The sequence below is a fragment of the Macrotis lagotis genome, chromosome 1, assembly GCF_037893015.1.
Source record: "Macrotis lagotis isolate mMagLag1 chromosome 1, bilby.v1.9.chrom.fasta, whole genome shotgun sequence".
Taxonomy (NCBI): domain Eukaryota; kingdom Metazoa; phylum Chordata; class Mammalia; order Peramelemorphia; family Peramelidae; genus Macrotis; species Macrotis lagotis.
Window position 1 is genome coordinate 120,662,963 of NC_133658.1, and position 10,364 is coordinate 120,673,326.

General features: G+C 39.2%; 1 protein-coding gene across 5 annotated transcripts in view; it reads right to left on the reverse strand.

Moving 5' to 3' along the window:
* WDPCP (WD repeat containing planar cell polarity effector) overlaps window positions 1–9,980 on the reverse strand; it is a 416,945-nt gene extending 406,965 nt beyond the window's left edge. For 4 of the 5 annotated variants that reach the window (XR_012472515.1, XM_074207107.1, XM_074207120.1 and 1 more), the window contains exon 1: window positions 9,902–9,980. The gene's annotated coding sequence lies outside the window, so the exon portion shown is untranslated. The remainder of the gene's footprint in view (window positions 1–9,901) is intronic. The other variant, XM_074207112.1, reaches the window with a different exon arrangement.
* Between the last annotated feature and the right edge of the window lie 384 nt (window positions 9,981–10,364).

Consider the following 10,364-nt stretch of genomic DNA (forward strand, 5'->3'; position numbering starts at 1 on the left):
AACCATCAATTAAAGCAAATGGAGAAGTTCTGAGGACTGTGGACAATGTCACTTACCTTGGCAGTGTTCTTTCCAGAGATGTACCCATGATAGGTGAGGTTGACACATGCATTGCTAGAACTAGTTCGGTATTTTGGAGGCTCCAAAAGAATGTGTGGGAGAGAAGAGTTATTAGACTAACCATCAAATTAAAGGTTTACAGAGACATTGTGCTGACTTCATTACTATATGCCTGTGAAACCTGGACAGTCTACCACTGCCATGTTAAGGAACTAAATCGCTTCTATTTAAATTGTCTTAGAAAGATTCTGAAGATCACTTGGAAAAAGAAGATACCAGACATTGAGGTTCTTTCTTGAGCTAAACTGCCTAGCATTCCAGCATTACTACCGAGAGTGCAGCTATGATGAACTAGGCACATTTTTAGAATGCCAGAAGTATGCCTGCCAAAAAAAGACTATGATATGGAGAACTCACACAAGGCAAGCTCACAAGGGGGTTAGAAGAAGTGATACTGGATCACCCTGAAACTCTCTCTTAAGAACTCGGGAAATGATTGTGCAGCCTGGGGGTCACTGGCACAGGTCAAGCATGGCATGCCCTCCTCAGTGAGAGTATTGTACTCTATGAGAAGGATAGATTTGAAGCATCTCAAAGGAAAGGTGATATCCATCAGTTTAGTATACCCACCTCAGGTGCTCACATGGACTATTTGTGCGCCATCTGTGGTAAAGCATTCTGAGCCCATATTGAACTGGACACACTGTAATTTTCCTCGAACAGTGGCGTCATTTTGGTCTTCTTCGATAATGAAGGACAAGAACCAATCAACTAAGCAATTAACTTCATGTATATTAACTGGCACACCTTAAGGAGGAGTTTTTCCACCATTTTTTTTGTCATAGGATGTATGATAAGGGAGGGGGAACATATCAAGGAGTATGCAAAGTGAGAGGATAAGGAAGAGTTGTAACCCTGAAGAGTCTCAACAAATCCTGCATCTGATGGGAGGGGTAGGACTAAACTACTGTTACCAACTAAACTAACTACTGTTAGGTTTGTAGTCATGTGGGGTCTCTATGGGGTACCATACCCCTGCTTCACTGGAGAACCATATTAAAGGCCGCTTTCATTTACTTGCACCCTACCTTCATTTCTTTAAGAACTCCATTTGGCTTGCTAGGAGGGAAGCAATGAGCTGTGGCAGCACTGGGCTAACCCCCTAACCAGGAAGTGACTAAACCCAGTTCCTCACATTGCCCCTTTAGACTCAGTTCCTGAAAGACAACATTAAGAGCCTCCAGAAAAAAGGAAGGGCCACCATAGTGAAATGACTTAAATTCATACCACATAAGTTTCAATTAAGTGAACTGGAATGTTTAATGTGACATAGAAAAGATTTGGGGTCTAGAGCATGATAAAGGTCTTCGGATATGTGAAAGCATTGTCATTAGAAAATGGAAGTGGACTTGACTCTGTTTTTCCCCAGATGTCTTCTATATGTATAATTATTTACTACCTTGTAAATTATTTTCCCCTATTTTTGTACTTCCTATGCCTCTAATAGAATGACTTGTCTATGGTAGTTGCTTAATAAATGTTTTAAAGATTAGTTTCTTTAAAAAGTGAGAGGGGTGGCTAGGTGGCACAATGGATAAACCACTGGCCCTGGAGTCAGGAGCACCTGGGTTCAAATCAGGTCTCAGACACTTAATAATTATCTGTGTGGCCTTGGGCAAGCCACTTAACCCCTTTGCCTTGCAAAAACCTAAAAAAAAACAAAAACAGAGAGGTGGGGGAGAACAACCTAGGGCAGAGGAGAAGGGAAATGAGGAAGAAGAGAAAGAGATAGGGGGAAAAAAAGCACTGAATTAGAGTGGTGGCTATCTGAGTAAAAAAAGAGGAATAGTAAAAGAGATGCTATGAAAGTAGAATCCAATCAACAAGCTTTGAGAGAGACCTCTTGGGTCACAGGATCAACAAGATGAGTTATTACATACACATTTTTCCCAGTTCCCACTTACTCAAAAATTCCCCAAAAGAGAAACTATGTATCAGATAAAGAGAAATTACAGCTGAATACAGCTGAAAACACAGTTGCAAGAACCATGATAAAGTTATAAATAAACAATAAAGAATGCTAATCCTTAAAACACTTAAAATGTCTCCCCAAAGTTTCTACACTCCAGCAGGGATGCACAAATCAATCCCAATAAATACAACATCTTGTACCTGTGGTCTGTATTGGGATCCTTCCTACTTCAGATTTAATCAACATACCTCTGTTGCCCAAGTTCCACTCCATATCAAGTGAAAGACACTGATTATACCCAGGCATATGGTAGGGGTAGAAGGTAAAGCATGTTGGCTTTTTCTGAAGCTTCCCAAGTGATGAAACTTCAAGGCAGGACTCTATCCAGAACATACTACTCTAACCTTCTAAAAACCCACCAATGCTGATTTATCCTGGGTAGAAAAAAGCAAAAGATAACAAGGGAGGAACTGAAACAGGGATTTGATATGAGTGTTGCATACAGTGAAATCTAAAGGAAAATGGATTGAAAACCCTCCTTCAGCCCCCCTTTGCTGGAGACCAAAGCCCCTGAACTATAAATACCCCAAAGTAGGAAGAAATTGAAGTAGTATTGAAGCCTAGCCCCAGGGATAAATGTACCAGCAAAGGAGTAGTAGTCAGAAAGTGAGTAACAGGAATATAAGGGATAATAGCTATAATACAAAATACTTCAAAAGAAAGAAAATTCAATATAAACACAGGACACAAGTGGATAAATTGCACTGAACACTGTAAAACTAGAAGCAAGGATAAATGTCAAACCCTCAAAGAGACAACAAAGCTTTCCTAACAAATATTAACATGCCTGATAAAAACAAAGAATCTTATGGAAACTATCAAAGGGAAGAAAAATAAAATAATGCCAAGTATTTTAAAATGAGTTTTTAAAAATTGGATTATATAAAACTGGTTTGGTCATCAAATTTTCTGTTTGTAACTAAGTTCAGGTGTGACAATTGGCAAATCAAAAAGGCTCCAAAATCATAGGTTTGACCTAATAAAATTTATGTTGAGATAATTCTTTTACCAGAAAAGGAGATGCCTACAAGTAATCTGAATGTACTTGGAAAAGACTGGTCATTGACTGATTCCAGAGATACAGAAGGAGAGCAGATATCTCTAGAAGAAAGAAGAAATAGAACAAAAGTTTAAGTTACTGTTTACTTTCTCCCTCTTGCGTTTCTTATTTGACCCAGGTTATTTAATCAAAGAGGACCGCCCCCTTTTGATCTTTGCAATTTACCTTTTTTGACACTGTAAATATATCAGTCATTTTATGTACTGTTGTAGACCTTACATTGCCTGCCCATAGTTCTTTGCATGCCTAGGTTCCAAAGATGTCAATTCTTCACAATGCCTTCATTTATTTTTTTTCCTTCACGGGTTTGGTTGATCTATAGCTGATATAATGAAAACAATTGTAATCAAATTGGGAGAATGTCAAAGTGCAATAATAATGATGATGATGATGATTAATGATGAGTTTTTCACAACTATATTCCTTGTAAAAAGCCTGATTCTTTAGAATAGTATTCAGCCTTCACTTTAGAGTGGGTAAGAAGTCATTGACTAGCTTCCCATATATTAAAATTATAACCTCTGAAAGACAATGATAAGGATGTTGTAAGACTTGGCCTGTGCTCATGATGCTTAAGGTCCAGGAAAAGATAACAATCAGATAATATTGTATAAGAATGATAGGCTTTGAGGAACAATTGAGTAATTTAAGATTGTGCAACCTTCATTGTCAGATCACCAAGAAGGTTAATGATTTTCCCCTAACCTTTGTTTTTTGGAAAATATGCCCTGTGTCTCCCTCAGTTCTGGGTCATATGGTCTTTTGGACATAAAGTCTTTTCCTATAGGTTAATGGTAAATCCCAAACAATAAAACTTCATGACTAACCTATATTTTCTGTCATTTTATTTTAACCCTCTATTTTTAAGGTTTATAGTTTTAAGGTTCACAAATCTCAAAAGACTACAAAGCAACAAGAAATTTTTAAATAGTTCAAAAGATAAATGAAATGTGAAAGGGCATAAATTTCGAAAGAACAAGTCACATTTCATAGCTGCCTATGAAGAAATTTTAAAAAGCAAATTAGCAAAAAGGGTAAATCAACTATAAAGAATTTCTTCGAAGAAATTTAGCATGTTTGGATACAATAAATACTGAACTGGAAGAAAATATGGATAACAAGAAGCAAAAGGCAATAAGGTTAAAAGAATACATGATCCCTATAAAACTTGGAGTTACTGGCATCAAATACAAGATGCACAAAGAAAATTCTCTTTCAGTGGTTAGGTATTTTTCTGTGAAGAATCACTACTAGACCCAGGAATGCAGGTGTTTTAAAAAAAAGAAAATAGAGATTTATTGAGAAGTAGTTACAACACAAAGAAAGTGACAGAGAAGCTAAAGAGAAATTAAAGAAACCCAAGTGGATTACTGTCCAGCTACAAGGTTAAGCAGAAGTCTGAAAGGAAAAAGAGGCAAACCTTCCACCAGAATCCTCCTTAAATGCCTCCTCAGGGTCCGTAGGAAGAGATGGTGACTTGGGAGTTGCCCAAGTCTGCCTTGGAGAGTTTGTTTTTGGGGAGGGGGTCTCAGATTCTGGCCTAGGTGGTCTCAAGATGATGTTTCAGTGTCAGCATAATCTAGTTTGCCTTACCAATGAAAATGTGGTCAAGGTCAGACTGGAGGTCAAGATGGAGTGCTTTAACAGTGTGAAAGGGGAAGTGACGATTTTTAACAATACAAACAAAAGATTTACAAAATTTGCCTCTAATTAATTTCAATATTCCCTATGCCCATGATCCTCTGCATCAATCCAGGGATCATCGGTTTCCTGGAAGAACATAACAAATCAAAAAAACTTGAACATGTTAATACAGGAAATAGCACAAGGAAACAAAACTAATTAAAACAATTCAAAGTCTGTCTCCTTGGGAGGGAAAAGGACTAAATTTTAACTTCCAAGACACATAGGGATTAAATTTAACAATTCCAATGATAATAAATTCTGAAAGTGGATAGTAGAAGAACCTTGAAATATAAAAGGAAGGAAATTTTAGTCACAAGATTAATTTATATCCACATAACTGCAGAAGGGAAAGGAATACTATATTCTGAAAAGCAAAGAAGCTCAAGCTAAACCCAAAAAGATACCCTGAAAAGTGGAGCAGAGGAACCAGGGTGTTCAAAAAAAGAGATACTCAATTGAAGGGATGGCTATCAGTTGGGGACTGGCTAAACAAATTGTAATATATGAATGTGAAGAAACACTACTGATGACAGAGAGCGAGTGCTATCTACCATAAGGATCAGGATTCTTGAAAGTGAAAAACTCATGACTAGCCCAGAGTTGGAAAAGCTCAGGATTTTTATTTTACAAACTTGCAAAGTTCATAAATTAAACTTTTTACTGGAGAGAAAATAAGTTACTTGAGGCTAAAAACAAAGGTCTAGGTGAGAATGCCTGAGGGAAAGAGACAGGAAAAAAGCCATAAGAAATGGCTGGGACTACAATGGAATGAATGAGTCCAGTGTTGGATGGGAATTTGGGCCAAACTTTTATAATCTTAATTCACTTTCTGTGCAGGAGAATCAAGGGAAAGGAATCAAGGAAAAGAGGGTAAAAGGGGGACTCACCACCTCGATGTGAAAACTTAAGAGGCAGGAAGCTAGAGGAGAGGCAGAGGAATGAGATGAGGTTGCTCTTTTCTTGCTGAATTTACAGTTAACAATGAAGTTGCATGGGAATTTACTCTGGGTTTATGGAAGCCTCAGAAGAGACAGACAGGCACAATTAACATTTTCTTAATATTAAAAAAAACTAGTCAGATAGTTCTCCTTCAACACTATTGTTCTATAAGAAATCATGAAAGTCAGAACTTCAGAATAGCCTGGAAAGATGTGCATGGACTGATCCTGAGTGAAGTGAGCAGAATCAGAACATTATGCACACTGATAGCAACACTAGGTTGTTCATTTAGCAGTATTAATAACTAAAGACAATTCTAAAATACTTGTGATAGAAAATATTATCCACATCCAGAGAAGAACTGTGGAGACCAAAGCTTTTTTTAAAAGTATAGATTATGAGTTTTTTTATCTAATGTTTTCCCCCATTTTGATTAGATTCATCTTTCACAATATGAATAATATGGATTTATATTTTAGCATGGTTATACATGTAGAGCCTTTATTAAATTGCTTTGATGGGGGAAGAGAGAAGGGGAAAAAATGTCAAACTCAAAATCTTATCAAAAATGACTATTGAAAGCTACTTTTTGTGTATTTGAAAAAAATAAGCAAACAAATTAAATGGGGGATATTCATGGTATGGGAGGATCAAAACCTAGGAATGAGCATAATATTCAATTTGCAAACACTCCAAACAAAAGAACCATAAGAAGAATAAGTACAATTACCAAGAAAAGAATGAGTAATAAAATAAATTACTCCATGCTTAAGTTTTTTTTTTAAAGGATCATCAAGAGCTAAAGACACAAGAAGATAAAGATATGTAGAATTTAAAGAGAGAAATGAAATGAAGGTAGAAGAGCACCATGGACTAAACTCAAAGATACCATGACAGATATTTCTGTTAGAATCACATTTATTGAACACCTACTATTTGTCAGACACTGTGTAAAGAGCTGGAACACAAAGAAAGGGAAAAGACAGTTTCTGATTGCAAGAAATTCAGTCTAAAGGAGAGAGAACATAAAAAATGTTTAAATATGATATATGCAGGAGTAATTGAATATATAATCAACAGAGGAAAGGCACTAGCATGAAAGGAGACTGGAAAGGCTTCTCCTGAAAGATGAGATTTTAGTTGGGATTTGAAGGAAGTCAGGAGGTTGAGAGAAGTGTTTCAGATTGGAAAACAGTCAGAGAAAATGCTTGATTTAGAGAGGAAAAGGCTTGACAATGGAGCAGTAAGGAGGCTAAAATAATGAGTTCTCAGAATACTAGAGGGCAAGAGGAGCTTAAGGTGTAAAAAAAGACTAGAAAGCTGGATAGGGTACAAGTGATGGGGAGCTTTGTATGCCAAATAGAGGATGTTATATTTGATTCAGGAAGTGACAGGAAATCACTAGAGTTTACAGAGGATAACAGTGCACTTTAGGAACAGTAATAGGGAAATCTGGAAGGGAGAGAAGATAATGAATTCAATTTTGGACATGTTGAGTTTAAGATATCTAGAGAACATCCAGTTTGAGATGTGCAATGAGTAACTGGAGATTTAAATCTGGAGGTTAGAAGGAGGTGAGAGCTGAGTCAATAGATATGAGAATCATCAGTAAAGAGACAATATCTAAAACCATGTTTGTGGGTGTTCTTGGCCAGAGGAAAAAGAAAAAAAGGGCCAAGGACAGAGTCCTGTGGGACACTGACTGTTGGTGAGTATAACATGGATGAAGATTCTGCAAAAGAAACTTCAGAAGAAACAAAATATAACAGTATCATGAAAATTCATATATGAAAGAATATCAAGGAGAAGGGGGTGATGAAGTGTCAAAGACAACAAAGTGGTCAGGGATAAGCATTTTTAATGGTCATTAGATTTAGCATTTAAGAAATGTTTAGTAACTTTGGAGGCAGTCGTTTCAGTTGAATTATAAGACTGGAAAACAGAGCATAGAGAGTTAAGAGAGGAAAAGAAATAGACAGCTATTGTACATAGCATTCTCAAAGAATTTATTCATAAAAGGAAGAAGAGATAAGAGAAAAGTTAGTGGGGATAGATGGATCAAGTGGGTTTTTGAGGATGGAGGAGATATGAGTATTAGTAAACTGTAGGGAAGCTGCCAGTAGATTGGGATAAAGTAAAGATAAGAGAGTGGGGATAACAGAAGGTGAAATCTGTTGGTGAAATGATGAAATGGCATTACTTGTGCATGTGAGCATGTAGAACTAGCAAGGCAAATTACCTCCATGTGAAACTGGGGTGGGGAGATAGTGGCAGAAGGCAACTGGATGATGTGAGGAGGGAAGAAAAGAGATCTCTCTGTGAATGACCTCAATTTTTCAGTAAAATATGAAGTAAGGTTCTTGGGTGGGGGCTGGATCCAAAGGAGATCTGAGGAAGGATGAAAGGATTTGGAAGAGCTGCTGTGGTTTGTGGGATACTGAGTTAAGTAAGGAATTGTAGATTCCTTTGCAGTAATGAAGACAAAGTTGAAAATACTACCTAGTAGATGGGGAAAGAGGAAGTAGAGGATTGAAGGGTATGGGGGATATACTTTATCACAATCCCATTCGAGGAGCAGAGAGATAATGACTCCTAAGAAGGACTGCAAGAGAATGAGAAGTGACATAAGTGAGAGATATAAAGTGGAAAGATGAGAGGGAAGGAATACAACCACATAAAGGGGAGTTCTACTTTTAATCATTTTTAACCCTATAAAAAACTAAACAAAAAAACATTAAAATGTGACTTCACAAATCTCTTGAAAGTTATAATTGATCATTTTCAATGACCTTTTTAACATTGCATATAAAGGTAACATTCATGAAAGAAACACAATGTGGCAACATGTCAACTAAAAGATCACTAAATAACCTAGCTAATAAAAAACAAAATACCATCAAAAAATTAAATCATTGTTTAACAATGGGGCAAAAAACATTGAAGTTATATGAAATGAGAAAGAGAATCCTAAACATCTCATAACAAGCAAACACTCCGAATGTTAAGAAAATTCTAGACACTTTAAGGTGTTTTTTTAAAAGATTTTTGCAAGGCAATGGGGTTAAGTGGCTTGCCCAAGGCCACACAGCTAGCTAGTTATTAAGTGTCTGAGGCTGGATTTGAACTCAAGTACTCCTGACTCCAGAGGCGGTACTCTATCCATTGCACCACTTAGCTGCCCCCAGCGTTTTATAAGTTTAAATTGAGCTTAAATACCGTGTTTGTTTAAATATCACTTATATGTCCCATCAATCTCAACCGTTTCATTAGCAACAGGTGAGAAAATAATTGTCTTTCATACAATTCGAAAATCAATATTAAGGAGACAGAAAGCAGATTAGTTTCTTTTCCAGATAAAGCTAGAAAACCAATAATTTTCTTTTTCATACAATTCGAAAATCAATATTAAAGAGGGTGAAAGCAGATTCGTTTCTTTTTCCAGATGAAACTAGAAAACCAGAAATTTTGCCAACGTTGTGGATGTCATTAGCATTTTGTTCATATACCGACTACCAGTTCAGGGTACTCCCATTTTTTCCTCCAAGGATCCTCATGAAAGAGGTTCACATAGTGCAGCTATCCTAAGATGCTCAAGAGGCAGCATCACTTTCAAATAACTACTTTTTGAGGATTGGATTAGCTGGGAGTGCCTGGATCCACTAACTTTTACTGTTTCCTCCCATCCTCTTCCCGAGAAGAGAGGTCTCCCTCGATTCTCCGGATTCTTTAAAAACTGCTCTGCTCCTAAGAAGAAATCAAGCAAGGAATGAAGACCTCCTTCTTCTCCTCGAGAAGACGGGGACCCACTCCGGGTTGGGTTAGTGGGGGGGTCCACAAGCGAGAAGGGGAAAGGGGAGGTTCGAAGCTGGAGTGCTCGAGAGGTGACGTGAGCCGGGGGAGGGAGCCGAATTGCAGAATTCCCCTCTTTTGACCCAGCCTACTGGAGGAGAGCGGGCAGAGGAATGGGGATGCGCCCGCAAGGTCGGTCAGTCCAACACTATTTCCAAGGTCTCCCAGAGCGGGTCCGCCGCCCTCAGGAAGCCTGAGCTCTCCGGGCCGGGCCCACCGGGGCACAACAGGGGAGCCCCTCGGAGCTGCCCACCAGAGTCCTCGCACTGGCTTACCTGTGCCCGGAGTTGAGGGAGCTGCTGGGCCCCGTTTCCCGGGACTTGCCTCGGAGCACCGGCTCCGCACACTTCCTCCCCTCCTCCTCCTCCTCCTCCTCCTCCTCCTCCTCCTCGACACTGCCCCCCTCCCTCCCGCTCCCCCACCCCTGCTTGCAGCCTGGAACGCGCTCCAAGGGCGTTCAGCGGCTCCTCCAATCCCAGAGCCGGAAGGGGTGCAGGGGAGGTTACGTAAGGCGCCGCTTCCCGCGGGTGCCCGGCTCCCCGGAGCTCTCCCGCCGCTCCGTCGCTTAGCAACCGGACAAGCCCGAACTGCCCCCGCCGAGCCCACACGTTGACGTCATCCCACTCCGCTGCCGGACCGCTCGGGACCGAACGTTGAGTTTCCGGGTTGAGTTCCATTGGCGCAGCGGAAGCCCACGCATAACCTCCAGAGGGAAAAAGTGTCCTAAACGCCTGGCAG